This window comes from Anolis carolinensis, chromosome 4 (assembly GCF_035594765.1).
Source record: "Anolis carolinensis isolate JA03-04 chromosome 4, rAnoCar3.1.pri, whole genome shotgun sequence".
NCBI lineage: Eukaryota > Metazoa > Chordata > Lepidosauria > Squamata > Dactyloidae > Anolis > Anolis carolinensis.
In genome coordinates this window covers 91,632,000-91,652,405 of record NC_085844.1, presented here as the reverse complement: position 1 = coordinate 91,652,405, position 20,406 = coordinate 91,632,000, and the positions used below count along the sequence as shown (strand labels likewise).

At 38.4% G+C, this 20,406-nt stretch overlaps 1 long non-coding RNA gene across 1 annotated transcript; it reads left to right on the top strand.

Moving 5' to 3' along the window:
- Positions 1-518: 518 nt before the first annotated feature.
- Positions 519-18,342, top strand: LOC134299008 (uncharacterized). The gene is made up of 3 exons (XR_010006169.1): positions 519-659; positions 9,581-9,659; positions 17,565-18,342. It is a non-coding gene; the product is annotated as an uncharacterized LOC134299008 (long non-coding RNA).
- Positions 18,343-20,406: the final 2,064 nt, after the last annotated feature.

Below are 20,406 nucleotides of genomic sequence, written 5' to 3'. Positions count from 1 at the left end.
TGACAACTACTGTACAGTATATAAAACATATTTATTTTTTTGTTCAACAATAAATGTGAATTCTTCTTCATGGAAAAATAACACATCCCCTGAAAATAAGACCTAGCGCATCTTTGGGAGAAAAAATTAATATAAGACACTGTCTTATTTTCGGGGAAACACGGTATGTGTTTGAACTCTTGAACCTGAATAAAGATACCGTTATTGTTTTATCCAAGCCTACGTGACAGCCTTATTACACAGCAGAGTTTATTTTGATTTAAAGAAGGTGATAAAGCTTCAATTTACCTATTTATTTTTATTTTACACAACCATGCAACAGACTTCATGCCACTCCCCACAAGACTCAAAACAGCCTAAGATGATCTGTTTTGGAATGCATAAGGCAATGTCCTCTGTTTGATATGCTTCACCTATGACTTTATCACACATACCCCCCCCCCCCCGATGCCGTTTCGCAAGCAAGCATGGCAAAATGGCAGGCATACAATGACACTTTCTCCATCACATAGGGAAGCATCACTCAACTGGGGCAGAAGTGTGCTGGCTCCAATGTTGAAGAGGAAGCATCCTAGGACACTTCCACACCAGTTGGGGGCAGAACCTCTACCAGAAGTTGAGTGTGCTGGGTTGCATGCCATATGATCTTCAACTGGCTGGTAAGTGTCCTAGAACTTTTAAATTGGTACATGTGATGAGGTCCCTAGATTATTTCTTAGTATTTAGCCATTTTGAGGTAACTTCACTTTGATGTGACTTTTGTAATTGCCCCTTCTGGAACAACTATTTGGAAGTACAGGTGCTCCTTATGAACAAACAAGTATGTATGAATTTTACATAGACAAAGTCCTCAACTATAAAAATTCTTAGTCAAAGATCTTTCTCATCAGGGCCTTGACACTCACAAAGCATTTTTGCAACAAATTTCCAAATATTTTTTCCAACTTTACTTTCTAGTACTGTCTCAGAAGTATAGCTAAGGTCAGAAGATGCAGGGAACCATGCAGTTGGAGAGAAAGGAAAAGGAAGAGGATTTTCTGACATAATCAGAAAGACTTGGGATTAGAGATGTGTCAAGCAGTTCTGAATGAGGTTACACTCTCCCTGAAAGACTTTGTTCCCAGCTTCGGAGTGCTACTGGATCTGTATCACCAATGTCAGCCCATATAGATATGACTGTCAGAATTGCTTATTACCAATTTCAGCTAATACACCAGCTGCAGTCTAGAATTGGAAGACCTAAAATTGTAGTACACACACTGGTCACTTAGGGGTTGGACTTCTGCAATGCTTTTTGCACTGGACTGCCTCTGAAATAACTTCAGTTACTTCAAAACATGGCATCCAGATTGGCCACAGATACATGTGGGCGTGAGCATATCATCTCTATACTAAAATAATTTCACTGGCTGATAATTAGTTTCCAGGAAAAGGCCAAAGTCTTGGTATGACCTTTAAAGCCTTACATGGTTTGGGTCCAAGCTACCTACAGAATCCACCTTAGGTCCTCTGCAGGATGGCTACTCCAACCAGTCAGAATCCGATTGAGAACTATCATTCAGCGGAACTTTTAAATTGCTTCCCCAAATCTGTGGAATGACCAGCTAGAAAAAATCTGACAGTTAAAGAAATGATCAAAATTTAAGATACAAATTTAAGACAAATCTCTGAGTGTTTTTAAATGGATAAAAACTTATTTGGATTTATAATAGTTAAACCTGAATTTGAAAAGTTGTTATATTCTGGGAGTTATCATTTGATTGCAGAAATACTAGACTCAAATACATAGGGTATTGGACAACATTGTTAAGATCAAAATCTGGATGAAACGAGAATTTGGATGTGGCAGATTACTACAATATATGCATCAGGAATCTGCCGCAAGAATCATCTATGTGCAGAGATGGAAAGAACCAGTCAAGTCAAGGTACTCTCCTGCAGCTGAGCGCCTCTCCTCTAGAGTAGATTCACGTAAGAAGCCTCCTTAAAGCATGCGAACCTGGCTGCAGCTGAGTGCCTCTCCTCTAGAGTAGAAACAAACATCTTAAATGCCTAAAATGACGAGAAGGGGAGCCTGGGATGCCCCCCATAATAGGCCAATAGAAAATTGATCTTTTGGCACTCCCAGAGCAAAAAAGGATATCTGCCCTCCTGTATTTGGGAGGCTCCTAAAAAATGGACCAAGCCCCCCCCCCCCCCCAAAAAATCTGGGACACTAAACAGTTCGCGGCTTAACTTGGATTGTACAGATCTAGTTTTTATGGTATTATTGATTTTTTTTGTTATATATTATTACTAGCTGTGCCCGGCCACGCGTTGCTGTGGCGAAGTCTGGTGGTATGGGAAATAAAGTCTTGAGTAATTGGTGGTAGTTAAGGTCAAGGGTAAAGGTTTTCCCCAGACATTAAGTCCAGTCGTGTCTTACTCTGGAGGTTTGTGCTCATCTCCATTTCTATGCCGAAGAGCCGGCGTTGTCCGTAGACTCCTCCAAGGTCATGTGGGATGACTACATGGAGCGGCGTTACCTTCCCGCCGGAGCAGTACCTATTGATGCACTCACATTTGCATGTTTTCGAACTTCTGGGTTGGCAGAAGCTGGAGCTAACAGTGGGGGCTCGCTCCACTCCCCCAATTCAAACCTGTGGCCTTTCGGTCCAGAAGTTCAGCAGCTCAGCGCTTTAACACGCTGCGCCATCAGGGGATATTATTTCCTAAAGGTTGTGAATATACAATATTTCTGATTGGGTTTTTTTGTTTGTTGGAGGCAAGTATGAATGCTGAAATTAGGAAAAATGATTAGGATGTAATGGCCTTGCAGCTTTAAAGCCTGGCTGTTTCCTCCCTGAGTGAATTTTTTGTTGGGAGGTGTTAGCTGGCCCTGATTGTTTCCTGTCTGGAATTCCCTTGTTTTCAGAGTGGTGTTGTTTGCGATATTTTATGTGCTTCTACTGTCTGTGGCCCTGAGAAAACAGAGGATTTTCCAGACTTTGATGATGGGAATATTTTGTTGGGAGGTGTTAGCTGGCCCTGATTGTTTCCTGTCTGGAATTCCCTTGTTTTCAGAGTGGTGTTGTTTGCGATATTTTATGTGCTTCTACTGTCTGTGGCCCTGAGAAAACAGAGGATTTTCCAGACCTTGATGATGGGAATATTTTGTTGGGAGGTGTTAGCTGGCCCTGATTGTTTCCTGTCTGGAATTCCCTTGTTTTCAGAGTGGTGTTGTTTGCGATATTTTATGTGCTTCTACTGTCTGTGGCCCTGAGAAAACATAGGATTTGCCAGACTTTGATGATGGGAATACTTGGTTGGGAGGTGTTAGCTGGCCCTGATTGTTTCCTGTCTGGAATTCCCCTGTTTATTTCCTGTCCTGGTTTTAGAGATTATATTGTTCTGCATTATTCTATCCCAGTAATTATTTCATATTAAAGTACAATCTCACTTATCCAACATTCGCTTATACAATGTTCTGGATTATCCAATGCAGCCTGCCTTTTCATAATCAATGTTTTTGTACTCAGTGTTTTAAATTCATTGTGATATTTTAGTGGTAAATTTGTAAATACAGTACAGTAGAGTCTCACTTATCCAACATAAACGGGCCGGCAGAACGTTGGATAAGCGAATATGTTGGATAATGAGGAATTAAGGATAACCCTATTAAACATCAAATTAAGTTATGATTTTACAAATTAAGCACCAAAACATCATGTTAGACAACAAATTTGACAGAAAAAGTAGTTCAGTACACAGTAATGTTATATAGTAATTACTGTATTTATGAATTTAGCACCAAAATATCACGATATATTGAAAGCATTGACTACAAAAATGCGTTGGATAATCCAGAACGTTGGATAATCGAGTGTTGGATAAGTGAGACTCTACTGTAAATACTACATAGCATTACTGTGCATGGAACTACTTTTTCTGTCAAATTTGTTGTATAATATGATGTTTTGGTGCTTAATTTGTATAACGATTACCTAATTTGATGTTTAATTGGCTTTTCCTGAATCCCTTCTTATTATCCAACATATTCACTTATCCTGCCGGCCTGTTTACATTGGATAAGTGAGACTCTACTGTATATTTCTAATCTTATATTATCTGCTCAGAACTGGATTATATGAGGCCCCTTCTTCACAGCTGTATAAAATGCACACTGAAGTGGATTATATGGCAGTGTGGAGTCAAGATAATCCAGTGCAAAGCAGATAATATAAGATTATAAATGGGTTATATAGCTGTGTTGAAGGGCCTTGAGTCTACACTGCCATATAATCCAGTGCAAATCTGATAATCTGTGGAAGAAGCCTAAGTGAGGCCTAAATCTGCCTGTCCCCTAACTGAAACCTGGCTGTCCCTTGGTTGCTAGGCAACCAAGTGGGCAGAGATTAGCCCTCTAAACTGGCAGCAATTGGATAAAAAAATTATTGCTCTCCCTCTAATTAGGACTTTATTTTTCTTTTCTTTTTGTTGTATCAACCTTGAGGCGTGGATGATGGGTTGTGTTGTCAAATTTTGAGGTTGGGGGGCCTGTACTTTTGTTGTTTTGTGAATTGCCGTGATGCCATCACTCTTTTATATATATAGATTGTGTTTATTATTATGTTTATGTTTATTTATACCCCATTTTTATCTTCTCATAGGAGACTCAGAGCGAGGTATATTATATGCAAATTGTGCAAATGATATTAAGTTGCATTAAGTTAAACTAGAATAATAAAGCTTTTTGAGAAAAGTAAGTATATGTTGGCATATAATCTTTGAGAATTACTTCATTCTTCAAATCAGGAGGACAAATTAGGTTAGAAGAGTGCTTTGTGCAAATGATGTCAAGTCCAGCTAGCCAAGTGAAGTCTGCCTCTCCTTTGCAGAAACAAAACAGCAATCATATTTAAAACCAGTCTATCACGTCTACAAGACATAACACTAAACCTTCTAAACATAGTGTCACAAAATCCCATTTGGATTTTTCAAGCCAAAGTTGTATTATAATGGAAAGGTTAACTATTATCAGTTTCAAATAAAGGCAGACAAAATTATCTATTTAGGTCAAGTTGGAACTTGCACAGGCACATACAATCACAACTTAATTATATTTTTGAGCAGTATTAAAGTCCATATATATCTATACGGGCTTTAATGCTGCTGAAAAAGAAATGTATATATATGTTGCAGCTTATAGTCTGACAAATTGACTTCATATCACAGCTGCCTATAGAATCTGTCAGCTGCCACTTCTGCCTTAGAAGTTTCTACCTCTTTACAAGGGATTATACTTTGAAAATGTAGTCAAGGAATCTCCAGGTTCTAATTCAGCTTTCAGAGGGAAAGAGAAAAAAAGAGAGTATATGCATTATTAATAGGTGGCTGATGCCTTCTGTTCTTTTGAATGACTGCATAATACATCCAAGATCATTAGTTTCCAAATAAAATCATTATGAATCAGCCCTGCATTTGTAGCGAAAGAAAATAAGGCCATTTTTTATCCTTGTGAATTGGCTGATATGTTGACAATTTGCACGGAATGAGGTTTTCTTTTTGTGCTTTGCAAAAAACAACAAGTCAAAAACAGAAACAAAATAGGCTTTCCTCAGAGTACTCAAACAATGAATAGGAAATGGGCATAATGTAAATGTAATGATCTGACATGCTCCCTCCCATACACAATTATGAATTACATGCCATGCATCAACAAGTAAAGCACCCAGATGTAAGCTGCCATAAACATGTGGGAGTCTAAGAGAAAGAGTGGTAGTTATAGTTAAGAGCACAATCTACTTCAAGGATGGAGAATGGATGTCCCCTCTAATCTTGTTTAACTACCATTCTCAGAGTGGCTCATCATTCATTGGTCAGGTTGACTAAGGATGATAAGAACTGTGATCCAGAAAGATTTCAAGGGCCACGTGTTCCCTATTCTGATCGATCAGACATTCCTCTGTAATAATCATTGTTGAAGTGAATGGGCACTGTAGAAAAGTGCTACTATGTTCTTACAAGTCTCGGTTCATTTCATTTGGGATCAGGCTATTGAAATTTTCTCCTACTGTGCCCTTGGAATACTAACTGCATTTGAAAATGAACTTTTCGCTTTATTGCTACACTGCTGGTTTATGTGCCTTTCATCCATTTGTTCAATAAAAATGAATCTAGGTGGGAAATATCATTAGGCTTGTAATTACAGAATATAAATTGACTGAAGGCTGTTGCAAGTGTAAACACAGTATATTATTGTTTTCTGCATTCAGTTAACTAAAAACAAATCAACAAGAAAGCCTTTCCATTTAACCTCTTGTATTAAGGGCTTGCAGTGTTCACCCAGGCTTCAAAATGCGAAAATATTGCAACAGTTAGAAGCAGGCTATGGGGCAATGGCTTTGCATCATATGTTATGGTTAGTTCCAGATTCAATGCTAGCTAGAACTGTATGGCAGCTAGCGGTAGTGTGGGAACCTAAGCCCCTAATATATCTCTTCATTGGACAAGACTCATGAATAGGATCTGAAACTATTATGAAATAGACTTGTGCGTGGATTCAGTTTGATCGGTTCTCTTTGGCCGTCCGGCTTGTTTGGCTGATTGTAACTGCCACATTTTTTTTTTGTCTGAAACATGCCACGTGGCAGCCACGTGCTGCTTGCATAGGGTTTCCCTGTGTGCACTGCCTGTTGGGTCAATCAGAATAGAATAATGCCATGACATGTCTTATGAAACTGTCAGTGCCTCCATTGCTCTCAGTTATATTCTGGCTCTAGAGAAGTGCTTCAGTCGGATTGCCTTGCCACTCGCTCTCAGCTTTATTATTATTATTATTATTATTATTATTATTATTATTATTATTATTATTATTATTATTTTGCTTGGCTTGGCCTCTCTCTAGCATTGAATCATTTTGATTTTTCGTTATTTTCCTTTATTTTCTTGATTTTTTTATTTTGTGGGACTGGGAATTGGGAAAGTGTGGGATGGGTGGGTGGGGTGCACACACGTATTTGGGGGCCTGCTCTGAACTGCTAAGACTTAAAATATAATGCTCCAAAACATATCCCCCCCAAAAATGGCTAGATTTCCCACAATACATTTTGAAAATGTTTTTCCCCCCAGTGGATCATACATGAGTGTTTTTTCTAATAAGGGGACAATGCTTGCTTGCTTGATGCTGCTTCTGCTGGCCTCATTCCAGTTTGTTTTGTGAGAACAAGAAATGCAAAAACTTTGGGGAAAGTTGTTGGGTTTGTTTTTTATTAATAATGTGTAATAGTGGGCACTGGGCTGTGTGATGTGGAAGTGCATCTTTGACATTTGGCAGGAAGGAATGGTGCCCTGCTGCTGCTCCTGGAGAAGTTACAGGGCAGGGCCAGCGGGGATACCTTTTCGGGAGTTTTTAAAATATTTTATTTCTAAAAAGAATAGAACTTCCTAAAAATAAGGGTCTGAAAATGCCAATTCAGCTACTCTCCCGTATTCAGGAGGCATGGAAAAACAGATCCGGGGGGTCTCCTGAAATTTGGCCAGTAGAAACAGATCAAGGTTCAGCCAAAATGCACGAGCCCATTATGAAAGTTAAGCTACCATTTTAAAATATAACTATCCATTTGATAATCAATATCATCCACTGAGTATTACAGGTTCAATATCCTGTCTCCTTATGGAGGAAAAAGTGGGATATAAATAAACATAATAATAAACATAATGATGATGATTATGATGATAATAATCCCTTATCCAGGATTCTGAAATATCCCAAACCCCAAACTGTTCACATGAGCAACATATAGTGACACTTGTTTTCTGATGACTTGGTATATACCAACTTTGTTTTCACATGTGTGAAAAGCATTGTGTATGAAATTACTTCCACATTATGCATATAAACTATAGATGAAACATAAATGAATGTTATGTTTTGTCTTCGGTGCCATTGCCAAGACAAACCAATTCTCCATCACGTGAGCCTTTTTCTCTATTTCAATTAAAATGGCTGCTCTATTCAAGAACATTTTAAAAAATCAAAGTAGAGAGAGAACACAGCCAGTTAATTCTTTTGTTGCCGTTAAGGGGCAGGACTTGCTCTTTTCAAATGTCTTGTGACATCAAGTTATGCACTTTATGTAATATCAAGCCAGTAAGAAAACAAAAAAAACCCTTAAAGCTTAAAGGCCGTGGTGTGTTATTTCTATGGATTTGTGAATCCAGACATACAAGATTTCAATGCCTCCCATTCTATTAGTCTGCCCCAAATCATCATTGAATGCTGTCCTATCCAACACTCTTTAGACATTTTGGGACACTAATTGTGGCAGTGTAATTTTAGCAATGCAGCATCTGGAAAGCTAATGGTATGAAAATGAAAATATAGGGGGAAAATAGATTTTCCAAAAATAAGCTGCCTATTTTGGACTCTCAACAGTATGATTTGGAGTATGCTTCGAGGGTGGATATACAGTGAAAATAATGATGGGCTCACTGGAATAAAGTGATGTGCTGAGGTCAGCAGCTCACTGTGAAAAGAACTGAAATTGAAGCTGCAATCTGAGTCTGCCCAACATAGATTGAACCTTCTCTAAGTTGTCTGGAAAGCTTAGTTCATTGTTGTGTCTGATAGGATTGGTCTTGGAAATTTTATATGTTTGGTGCATTTTATGAATTATTTAAAAAGGGTTAATTAATCGCTGGCAGCTGTTGCTAACTTGTTACAGACATGCACGCAAGGCTGAGTGAAGTGACTGGTGCTTGGTGGATTAAAGTTACAGTGCCCAAGGATAATTGTTCAAAGAACCCCAACAAAAGATGCCCTGTTCAGTGCTGACAGCCCCGATCATCCCTCTTGTAAGCTACTTCTGAAATGAAGCTTTGATTTGACAGTTCAAGGGGCAAGTGTCTCTGACATAGAGGGGTGTGTATGTTAGTGTTCCTGATGAAAATATTGGATGTTTACATCTTTTTTTGTTGCTCTCACGAGAGACTGTCACTGGATGTTAGTGGCTCTTCATAGGATGGTGGATATGTTCTAGGTTTCTCTCTAGATTTTAAAGGAGATATCTATAGTGCTGTAATCCATCCCAAAATAAATTCAGCACCTTGGAAAGCTCATTTAAATTTCAAACTAGTGCCCTGAGGGGATTCATCACCCCAGCTTTGTCTGAGTATCCAGCTACTACTGAGTCCTATGGGTTCAGCCATTGTATACTGTTAAGAGTGAAAGTAGATAACATGCAGCTGATGCATAAATGGCACTGAATTTTTTTCACGCTAAAATGCCTAGTAGAATTTGTCTTATGTGATATAGTGATATTTTTCATTTCCCTCTCCCGGTTCTACATCACTTAATGCTAATATTACAAGTAGCTGCATGAAGATATAGAATATTATGATCTCAGTACAGAAAGTAAAGTATAGTTAGCCTCACATACCCATGGATTTTGTATCCGTAGATGCAAACATATACAGTTTGAATTTTTTTTAAAAAAAAAATCTAAAAAGCAAATCTTGATCATTTTATTTTATATAAGGGACACTGTGTTACTATGCCATATCATGGAACTTAAGCAATCAAATGTTTTGGTATCCACAGGAGTCCTGGAAAGAAACTCCAGCAGATACCAAAGGCCCACTGCATACCAGGCATTTGGAAAGGAGGAGTTGAGCTAAATGTATGTTTGTCATTTCAAGAGACATCTATTCTTTTTCTACTTAAGTATGTCTTTAGACATAAGAAATTTGCTATAATGTCCATTTTCCTCTAAGTATTATGCTGCCTGAGCTTTACTCCATCTCCCCCTTTATGGAAAGCTGTGATAAAAAAATTCCTCTCTTTGAAAAGAAAAAAGTTGTTAAGCTGTGCAGCTGCACAGATAAATATCTAAGACAAAACAATGCCCTGAAAATGGAAAGATGGCAAGAATATGTGTATGGTAGGAATCTCATCACTTACATACTTTAGCAATATCACAGAGATGCCTGAATACTCTACTGCATCCACACATATTTATTTGTTATATAGAAGTCCTCTCGCAATTTCTAACTACAAGTATACATCAGTTAACAGAACAGATATGTTCCTGAATATTACTTCTTTAATAGAAAATGTAATAGCAGAGGTAGACTAATGTAGCAGGAATAGGGATCGGCTCCCATTGCACTAAAAATAAATAAATAGTAGGTCAATATATTTTAGCAAACTTTTTATCCAAAACTAACAATATGGGCTTATGAAATTAAATGACCAGGTCACATGAGGCTCATAAAACCAAAACACAACAAACGTTCTAGAGACCACTTCTTCCAAAATGAATGAATATAATTTTTCTTACAATTTTCACTTTTCAGCATTTGCTTCCTTGTTCAGCTAAAATAATAACCTGCATCATCTCCATCTATGATCTGAGCCATGGAAATTAAGCCCTGTTCATGTGTACTATTTGTGTGCACAGAATAAATCTTTTTTGGGTCACTTTTACCCTTTAATCATTTGTTACCTTGGCTTTCCAATGTCTTGTCTGGTTTGGGTTTTGCAGAATGACTCCCTGGCAGGATATGAGCACGTTAATCTAAATGTGACCTGACCAGTGTTATATAACTCAGACCAAAATTGCATTTTGGAGATGTTAACAGTAGAATGGAGTGGAAGAAGAGAGCTTGAAACTGACTGCAGAGGGTGAAATGTGACATCCTTCGGTTAAGCATAATAGGGTGAATTGGGGTTCACAAGAAAGGCAAATTTCTTGTCAGAGGACAAATGGACTCCTGCCATGCAGAATATTTGCCTGGTTAACTTATGGTCTTTCCTCTCATTCTCTATATTTATCCAATTATTTGAATGAATTTGTGGTGTTTTTATCTTGCTTAGAATTGGATAGGCATTTAAACATGTTTGTGGCATTGCAGAAAGTATTTTGACAGTCTAAAGCAAGGCCACGTGAAATGTGAAAGACTTGGTGTTTTTTTTAAGGACTTTGTTTTTTGTAGAAACAATAAAGCAGCAGCGACTGGCATCATTGCAAAGCTAGGAAGGGTTGAACACAGCTTCAGTTCTCAGTGCAAAGGAAGAACTGTAATAGTTTGTGACAGCACAGTGAAGTTTTTTGGCACTGCAAAATGCCTTTCCATGCTTCAATGACATTAATTTGATTATGATTATTATCTTGCTTTTTTCTTTAAAAACCCCAAATCCTCTTAGGATTTAGTGCCCCCCACCCAAAAAAAAACCCCTTCTCTACCATTAGATAGAGTGTGGCAGCAGTCTCAAGCAGTGGATGCTATGAGCTGGAGATCAACAATGAAGTGCTCTTTGTGCCTACTAGGCTTGTGCAATCTGGGTAAACCATGATCCATTTTGTTGTCCCGGATTTTGGTGGGGGCTCTGATCTGTTTTTCAGGAGCCTCTCAAATTTGGGAGGATATAAATCCATTTTCAATCCAGGAAGCTGAAAGATTCATTTTCAATCTGGCCCATTGGCGACAATGGGGGAGGGAGCTTCCCAGTTTAAGGCAAGGGCTTAAGAAACCCCTCTTCCTGTGATCCTTTCCCTTTTCTCTTTAGAGGAGACCCAAGTTTGTAGTAAGGGCTTAAGAAACTCCCCTTCCTATGATCCTTTCCCTTCTGTATTTAGAGGAGACCTGGTTGTAAGGAAAGGGCTGTGGCGCAGGCTGTTGAGCAGCTGCAATAAATCACTCTGACCATGATGTCATGAGTTCGAGGCCAGCCCGTGGCAGGGTGAGTACCCGTCAATTAAAAATTAAAAATAGCCCCTGCTCGTTGCTGACCTGGCAACCTGAAAGATAGTTGCATCTATCAAGTAGGAAATAAGGTACCACTTATATAAAAAAGTGGGGAGGCAAGTTTAACTAATTTACAACCTGGAATGAGGAAGTGCCGTCAGAGTGGATGATGAAGCAGCTGCTCCCCCCTGTGGCCAGAATCGAACATCACCTCAGGAGAAGGTTAAATTGCCTCTGCGTCTGTCTGTCTCGGTCTCTGTTTGATGTGTTTATGGGCATTGAATGTTTGCCCTATGTGTGTATAATGTGATCTGCCCTGAGTCCCCTTCGGGGTGAGAAGGGCGGAATATAAATACTGTAAATAAATAATTAAGAAACCCCCCTTCTTGTGATCCTTTCCCTTCTGTATTTAAAGGAGACCTTGGTTTAAGGCAAGGGTTTAAGAAAACACCCTTTCTGGCATCCTTTCCCTTCTAGTGGTTGCCTCCCTCCCCACAATCCACATGTAACTGAAAGAAACTGAAAGCAGACGTGTTTTGTCAGCCGTTATTCTGTTGCAGCTGAAACAAAAAATTATGGAGGAGCCCATGCTGTTACAGGAGTCCAAACCAACCTAACCAACCAAACCAGCAGAATACATTTTTTGAAAACGGATCCATGCACAACCATGGTGTCTACAACCTCACTCATTTGAAATGAAAGATAGTCTGCCACCCCCAATGACTGCTGTAGTCATTTGATTATTCTACTTTTTCTGGAGTAGTTTTCCAGTCATCTGTTTTTTTATTTAACATTCTATTTCTAATATTAGCTTTTTGACCTGTCATTTTTATCATGGTGCCTTACTGTTGATATCTCTTAATTGGTTACCCCTACCTTTCAGGATCAGAACAAAAACAATCTTCTGGTTTTAATGTTCAAAACCTTACATAACCTTTACTTGCCTTATTTTTCAGCCTTTATCTCTTTTTATGGATCTATTTTAAATTTATGTTGTAGGAAGGAACACTAGGCTTCTCACCCAGACAAAAAATTCCTCTTCCTTGGCCTGGCTTCATTCATTTTCATTCGCTGCTCCATACTCTTGAAGACTCCTGACCACTGAGATAATCTCTGGAAGCTCTTCTGTGGTGCCCTCCACCATCTAACAAATAGTCGGTAATAGTTACCAAAACGAGGTAAATCTCAATTATGATTCTGATCACAGAAAGAGAGGATCACCTTGTACTTGTCCTGGCATTATTTACTTCCTATACCTTTTAATTCAATTTTATTTGTTTACATCTTGGCTGGGTTTGCTAATCTTGTCCTCCTTCTAGAGATTTTGTGTTTGGGACATGGTTGTCTTTGTATGTGTTTCTGTCTGTCTACTATTAATGAGTCTTTTATGTCTTCTGAAATTCTGCAAGCTGCCTCAAGGAAGGTTTTGAAGGGTGGAATATAAATCCCTGCAGTGAAATAAATTCATAAATTCAATGAAGATATGTGATAAAGTTAATTGTCCCTGGCAAAGTCTGTTAGGAAAGAATCAAAGCTACTTCAGTAGATTTGTACTGAGGAGCAGCAGACCACCTCAGCTCAGAGATTTAATTTGTTCATTTTTCATACACAGAAACAGTTTTCTCTGGAGCTTGGGAAAGTTATCTGTCTGAACCATAAATCCCATTTTATTTATTTATATATTTGCTTTATTTATATCCAAACTTTCCCCCCATGGGGATTCAACTATACAATCTGGATATAGTTTAAAACAAAGCAAATACAAAAGAATTAAAAATACAAGTGGTACTGTGTGGATATAAAGTTAACATATAACTAAAATACAATAAAAATACAATAAATGCAATTAAAATTACAAAATACAAAATCCCACCCACAACCTTCCCACCAGCATGCCCCTTATCCTCTCCCAAATGTCTGCTAACACAACAATATCTTCAACTGCTTGCAGAAGGTAAGCAGGGATGAATCCATCCTGGTCTCTCTTGGGAGGGGGTTCCATGGTCTAGGAACAGCAGAGGGTTGGGCTAGATGATCCATGGTCTCTTCTAACTATTTGGATCTATGACCCCATCTAACAGGCTGAATCCCTATTTCCAGATCTGTCTTTTGACTGGCAAGAAGTACCTCTATCTTATCGAGATTAAGCTTCAATTTATTTGCCCTCATCTAGTCCATTACAGCAGCCATGCAGCAGTTTAGCACAGCAGCCACTTCCTTGCAATTAGGTGGGAAGGAGTAATAGAGTCACGTATCATCTGTGTATAGATGGCACCACACTCCAAAAACTCTGGATTACCTTTCCTAGCAGTTTCATGCATATCTTGAACAGCATAGGGAACAAAACAAAACACTTAGCCTTTGGCCAAGGAGTTTGTTTGTTTATTTATTTATTTACAGTATTTATATTCCATCCTTCTCACCCCGAAGGGGACTCAGGGCGGATCACATTATGTACAGTAGAGTCTCACTTATCCAACACTCGCTTATCCAACGTTCTGGATTATCCAACGCATTTTTGTAGTCAATGTATCTTGATATTTTGGTGCTAAATTCGTAAATACAGTAATTACTACATGGCATTACTGCGTTGTGAACTATTTTTTCTGTCAAGTTTGTTATATAACATGATGTTTTGGTGCTTAATTTGTAAAATCATAATCTAATTTGATTTTTAATAGGCTTTTCCTTAATCCCTCCTTATTATCCAACATATTCACTTATCCAACGTTCTGCTGGCCCGTTTATGTTGGATAAGTGAGACTCTACTGTACATATAGGGCAAACATTCAATGCCCATAAACACATCGAACCGAGACAGAGACAACAGACAGACAGACGCAGAGGCAATTTAACCTTCTCCTGAGGGGATGTTTGATTCTGGCCACAGGGAGGAGCAGCTACTTCATCATCCACTCTGATGGCACTTCCGCACTCCCTCATTGCAACTTTGTAAATTAGTTAAACTTGCCTCCCCACTTTTATAAGTGGTACCTTATTTCCTACTTGATAGATGCAACTATCTTTCGGGTTGCTAGGTCAGCAACGGCCCAGCCCGGCCCCTTGTTCAACATGGAGTTGAACATGAGTCTCCTAGCATCAACTTTTGAAACCATCCCTCCAGGAAGTAACAGAGCCACTGAACCACTGTACCTCAAAACCCCATCCCAGAAAGGTGACTCAGAAGGATACCATGGTCAATGGTATTGAAAGCCGTTGAAATGTCAAGGAGAACCAACAGAACACACTCCTGTCCATTTCTTTGCATAGGTCATCCACCAAAATGATCAAATCTGTCTCTGTCTCATAACTAGGCCTGAAACCAGACTGAAATAGATCTAGATAATCTGCTTCATCCAAGAACCCTTAGAGTTTAAGGGTTAGATGCTCCAATACCTTGCTCAGAGATAGGAGATAGGAGATAGATCTGTAGTTGTCAAGAACAGTGGGGGTTTAAGGAAGATTTCTTTGAATGAGATTTTATCACAGCCTCCTTGAGGCCTGAAGGGACCTAGCTCTTATGCAAGAAGCATTAATCATTTCTCTTACCCACCCCACCAGTCCCCTCTCTGGCCTGTTTAATGAGCCAGGAAGGGCAGAGGTCTAAAGCACATGTGGTGGCTCTCACATCTTCAAGAGTCCTGTCCATATCCTCAGGCTGCACAAACTGAAAAGTATTCATTAACATTGGACAAGCAGGAGACATGTGGTGTCGATATCAACTGTGGCATCTAAGTAAGGGGTTGGTTTAACTCCATGAGAAGGGACATTGCAGGGCAATCTTGTCTACCATCCTTGTCATTTCCTCATTCCAGAGATTGACCCGGGCTTCGACAGGATCACTTGCCTAGGTAATTCCACAAGAGTCATCAGGAATAGGTGTGTGCAACTCAGTAAAGCTGCATGCCATCTTTTGTTCTGGTTTTGGCTCTCCCACCCCCATCCCATTTACTGTGAAATTCCCAAAATTGGGAGGGATGTCCATGGTAGAGTATTCATTGGCCACGGGGAGCCCTCTCAACCCAGTAATAGCAAATTTCTACATGGAACACTTTGAAAAGCAGGCCCTAGAAACAGCACCAAAACAGCACCAAAAAAAGCCAACTACAGTAGAGTCTCACTTATCCAACATTCGCTTATCCAACGTTCTGGATTATCCAATGCATTTTTGTAGTCAATGTTTTCAATACATCATGATATTTTGGTGCTAAATTCATAAATACAGTAATTACTATGTAGCATTACTGCATATTGAACTACTTTTTCTGCCAAATTTGTTGTACAATATGATGTTTTGGTGCTAAATTTGTAAAATCATAACCTAATTTGATGTTTAATAGGCTTCTTCTTAATCTCTCCTTACTATCCAACATATTCGCTTATCCAATGTTCTGCCGGCCCGTTTATGTTCGATAAGTGAGACTCTACTGTATATGGTTCAGATATGTTGATGACACCACCATTTGGAGCCATGGAGAAGAACTCAGCAAGTTCCTGGACCACCTCAACAGCATCCACCCAAACATCCAATTCACCATGGAAAAAGAAAAGGAAGGGAAACTGCCATTTCTAGATGTTCTAGTCACCCGCAAAACCAATCAACAATTGGCCTGCACAGTATACAGAAAACCTACACACACTGATAGATACTCTAACCATCACCCAAGTCAAAAAAGAAGCACAATAAAAGCCCTGATAGACCATGCATAAAGAATCTGCGAACCTCTCCTCCTCCAAGGTGAACTAAACCACCTAAACTGGGCTCCAGGTCAATGGATACTCCACACAAACATCAGAAGAGCTGTAAGGCCAAGAACAAGCCATGAGAGTAAAGACAAAAATCCACCCAGAGGAAGTGTTCTTACCAGAACAGTAAATAAGGAACAACACTCTGAAAACTGAACAATTCCAGACATGAATTAATCAGAAGCAGCTAATGACTCTGAACAAAGTATTTCCCCAGGTCAGGATATGAAGCTTGGAAGGCCATTTAATGCTAATCTAGGTGATTAATTACAACATTCACACTGGCTTCCAACAGACAAGAGTTTTTTTCCCCACCTTGGACCTTCCACAGATATAGTTGTCTAGTTTCTCCATATAGCTCACAACCTATGAGAATGCCTGCCATGTGGGTGAAACGACAGGAGAGAATACTTCTGGAACATGGCCATACAGCCTAGAAAACACACAACCCCAGTTCTTGGGAATTTTCCCACTACCTGAGTGAGTGATTCTGTCAAAGCCCTGGTCGATCTCTGGAATGGGGAAATGAATTTAAAATCTAAGATTCCAGCAGGATTCTGGACTTGTAGGCAGAATAACAACAAGAAAGCCCCCAATAACATCTGTAAGGTCCAGTTTTCTCATACCGCATCAATATGCCCTGACATATTAATAGCAATGTGCTTTTCACAAAATGATCCCAGTGATCTATTAATTGTCATAAGTGTGTGTGTGTGTGTGTGTGTGTGTGTGTGTGTGTGTTGGGGGGTTAATTTTAGTAGTCAATATTACATAAAAATTGGTGTCACCATTAAATGCCATGGTTTCTAGAGAAATTGTGCCCCTTGAGATAATGGGGTTTTTTGCCAAGAGATCTCCACACTGGCTCTTCATTTTATTGGATTTTTCAGTATAATATCGCATGAATAGAGTGGAATAATGGCCAAATGCTAAAGCAGAACTTTCACTCAATTATATCACACCACAGTGGGAAAATTAAGAAATGTTAATCCCAGAACATCTGCCAGGATCCTTAACCCACAGGAAAGTGAAAACTGAAGTGGCATTAAATTGCTCTATAGCTCTCTCTTCTTTTTTTTTTTTTTGCACAGATACTTGCCTCAACCAAAGGAGTAAGAAATACAAGAACCTAACTCAGATACAGGCATTGGATGTGATTCTTCTCTTACTTTATCCTTACATCCAAGAACAAAGAATGCAAAAGATTTTCTCATGGGTGACATTATAAGAGCTTCTCCACTTGCAATAATTTTTGTTTTGCATTATTTCATTTTTTTATGCAAACAACATTATTTTAGACAAGGTCTCCACAGCAAACAATAACATTTCCACAAAAGACATTATGCAAGATAACTATGGATTTGTGTGGGTGTCCACACACATACAGATGCACACACTTTTTATTTATTTATTGTTTTAATTAATGTATTTTTATTAAGGATATATGGGTAGATAAAGGGGAAAGGGTTTTGGTAAAAAGGGGAAAGAGGGAATTTTTTTTACAAGTAATGTGGGAGAACAATATTGTGAAAAGTAGGAAATTTATGCAAGAATTGTGAGAGAGAAAAAGAAAAAAGAAAAAAGTCCTAGTAAGACTTCCTTCTAGACTTTTGTGATTTTGTCTTTGTCTCTCTATATAAAATCCATTTTGAGGGTAAAGAAAGAAATTCTTAAAAACCAAATACAGAGGTGGAACAACTGTTCATAATTCTTAATTTGAGAAAGGAAACTTGTCCATTTTAATGTTTCGTTCATTTTCCCTTTTTTTTCCCCGTAGTCCTCTATTTTGAACCAGTCTGTGTGCTTAATTGGATTTCCCGAGTTTTTCTTTAATAAAAATGTTAATTTGTCCATGTCTTTAATCTCTCTCAGTTTAATCTCTCTCAGTTCTCTGTCTCCATTCATCTATGTTTGGTGTTTTTTTTCTGCCTCCAATATTTCACATAACTGATTCTGGCATAACTGATTCTGGTCATGTATATAAGCAAGATATCACCGTTTAAATTTAACTGGATGTCCGAATCTGTAATGCCTAATAAATAGTATTCTGGCTTAATGTGGAATTTTAATTTAAGAATATGCTGGCATTCTACATGGATTTTCTCCCAGAACATTTTTGCTTCTTTACAAGTCCACCACATGTGGAAAAAAACTCCCTCTTGATCCTTGCATTCCCAACAGCTTTTTTTGTGTGAATTTTTATACATTAAACTTAATTTCTTCAGTGTGATGTACCAGCGGTGGAACATTTTTAGCCAGTTCACCTTCAAATCCATTGCATATGTATATTTTAATTTTTTTATTCCAAATTGTTTCCTATTCTGAGAGAGTTATTGTTCTTCTCAGATTTTCTGCCCATTTAATCATACAATCTTTTACTATTTCCCCTTCTGTTGGCCACTCAAGTAATTTATTGTAAACTTTTGTAATTGTCTTGTTTTCACTTTCTAAAATTTTATCCCAGAATTGTTCAGTCTGATTGAAACCAATTGTTGTATCTTTGTGGTAAAATTCTTTAATTTGCAAATAGTGAAGCCAAGAGATATTTGTAAATCTTTGTTTGATTTCCTCATGGGATTTCAAGGTGGTTGAGCCTTTTATTAATAAGTCTTTATAGGTTGGCCACTTAGACCAACCTAGTAACCTTCTTTGATTGGCCTCCATAGTGGATAGACATAGTGGCATCCTGGAGTAAAAATTATTTTTATATTTCTGCCATGTCCAGATGCACACATTTTTATAGGGCTTACAGCACAGCATTGTGGCTGTCCTATAGGCTATAACTCATACTTCTTGGTAATTGGATCGTCTCTTTGTATTGATGAGAAAAATCTGCCAATGAATACATTATCACTGTTGTTCCACCACACTTCATGCACGATTATTTCCTTCCCCGGCAGTCTCAATATTACGAAGCAGAGGAAGACCTCATGAGAATACCAAAACTATGCCAATGCGCAATTGTAGAAAAACTGAGTGGGGGGAAAATGTCAAAAAAACCCATAGTGCACATGCAGAGAGTAGGGCAAACACAGGTAGAAAGCAAAGTTGTGCAGAAGACTGATAATGGGAATTCATGTCAATAACGTCTCAGCAGTTTGCACAGAGGTGTGAAAAAGATTGTTCCAATAACTGTAAGTTTCCATTTTTATTCAACCATGTGACTACAATGAAAAAACAGACTGGCATGACAGTTTTCAGTTCCTCCCTAGTCTAACTCAAACTATTCTCAAATCTTTTTCTAACTGCACTCATCCGTAATCTTAATCTTACTGACCTCTTCACTCAAACTGATCATCAGCCTGTCACTCATCAATAGTTGTTCACAAACCTTATGCAATTTTTTCCACCAATCCACCAATCATCATTTACTACAAGATTCCACTCACTCACTCCTACTAAACATTCCTTATTTCAGATACTTTTATACGATCTATCAAGCAACAATTGCAAACATCACAACAGTGCCCTGTACTTCACTATTCCTATTTTGACAATACCTAGCAAAATAAATCTAACAAAGTGTACAAGAGAACTTCTTATGTATTTATTTTTGAGTTTCCAAATTCTCCACAATTTGTATGGTGCATGAAAAGTCCTTACAGAACTGGGCATCTTTTCACATATTTTTTTCTGAGTGCATGAGAGAGAATGAGAACGATGGCCAGCCAGAAAAGAAGCAGAATGAGAATGCTATTGTTAGAGATTTCTTTTGGAGAGAGGATTTACCTTTTTGAAACAGAAGCTCCAAAAATATAATAAAATGTTTTTTCAAAGCTAAATCTTACAAGGGCCTATCCACTGAGAAAAACAGAAAGTAAACATCTATTATTTTTTTAAAACCCAATTTTTCTCTCCCACTCTCTGAGATTACTCTCCATTTAAGAAACAAAACAGTATACTAAAAAGAAAACAAATCTAGTATAAATCCTT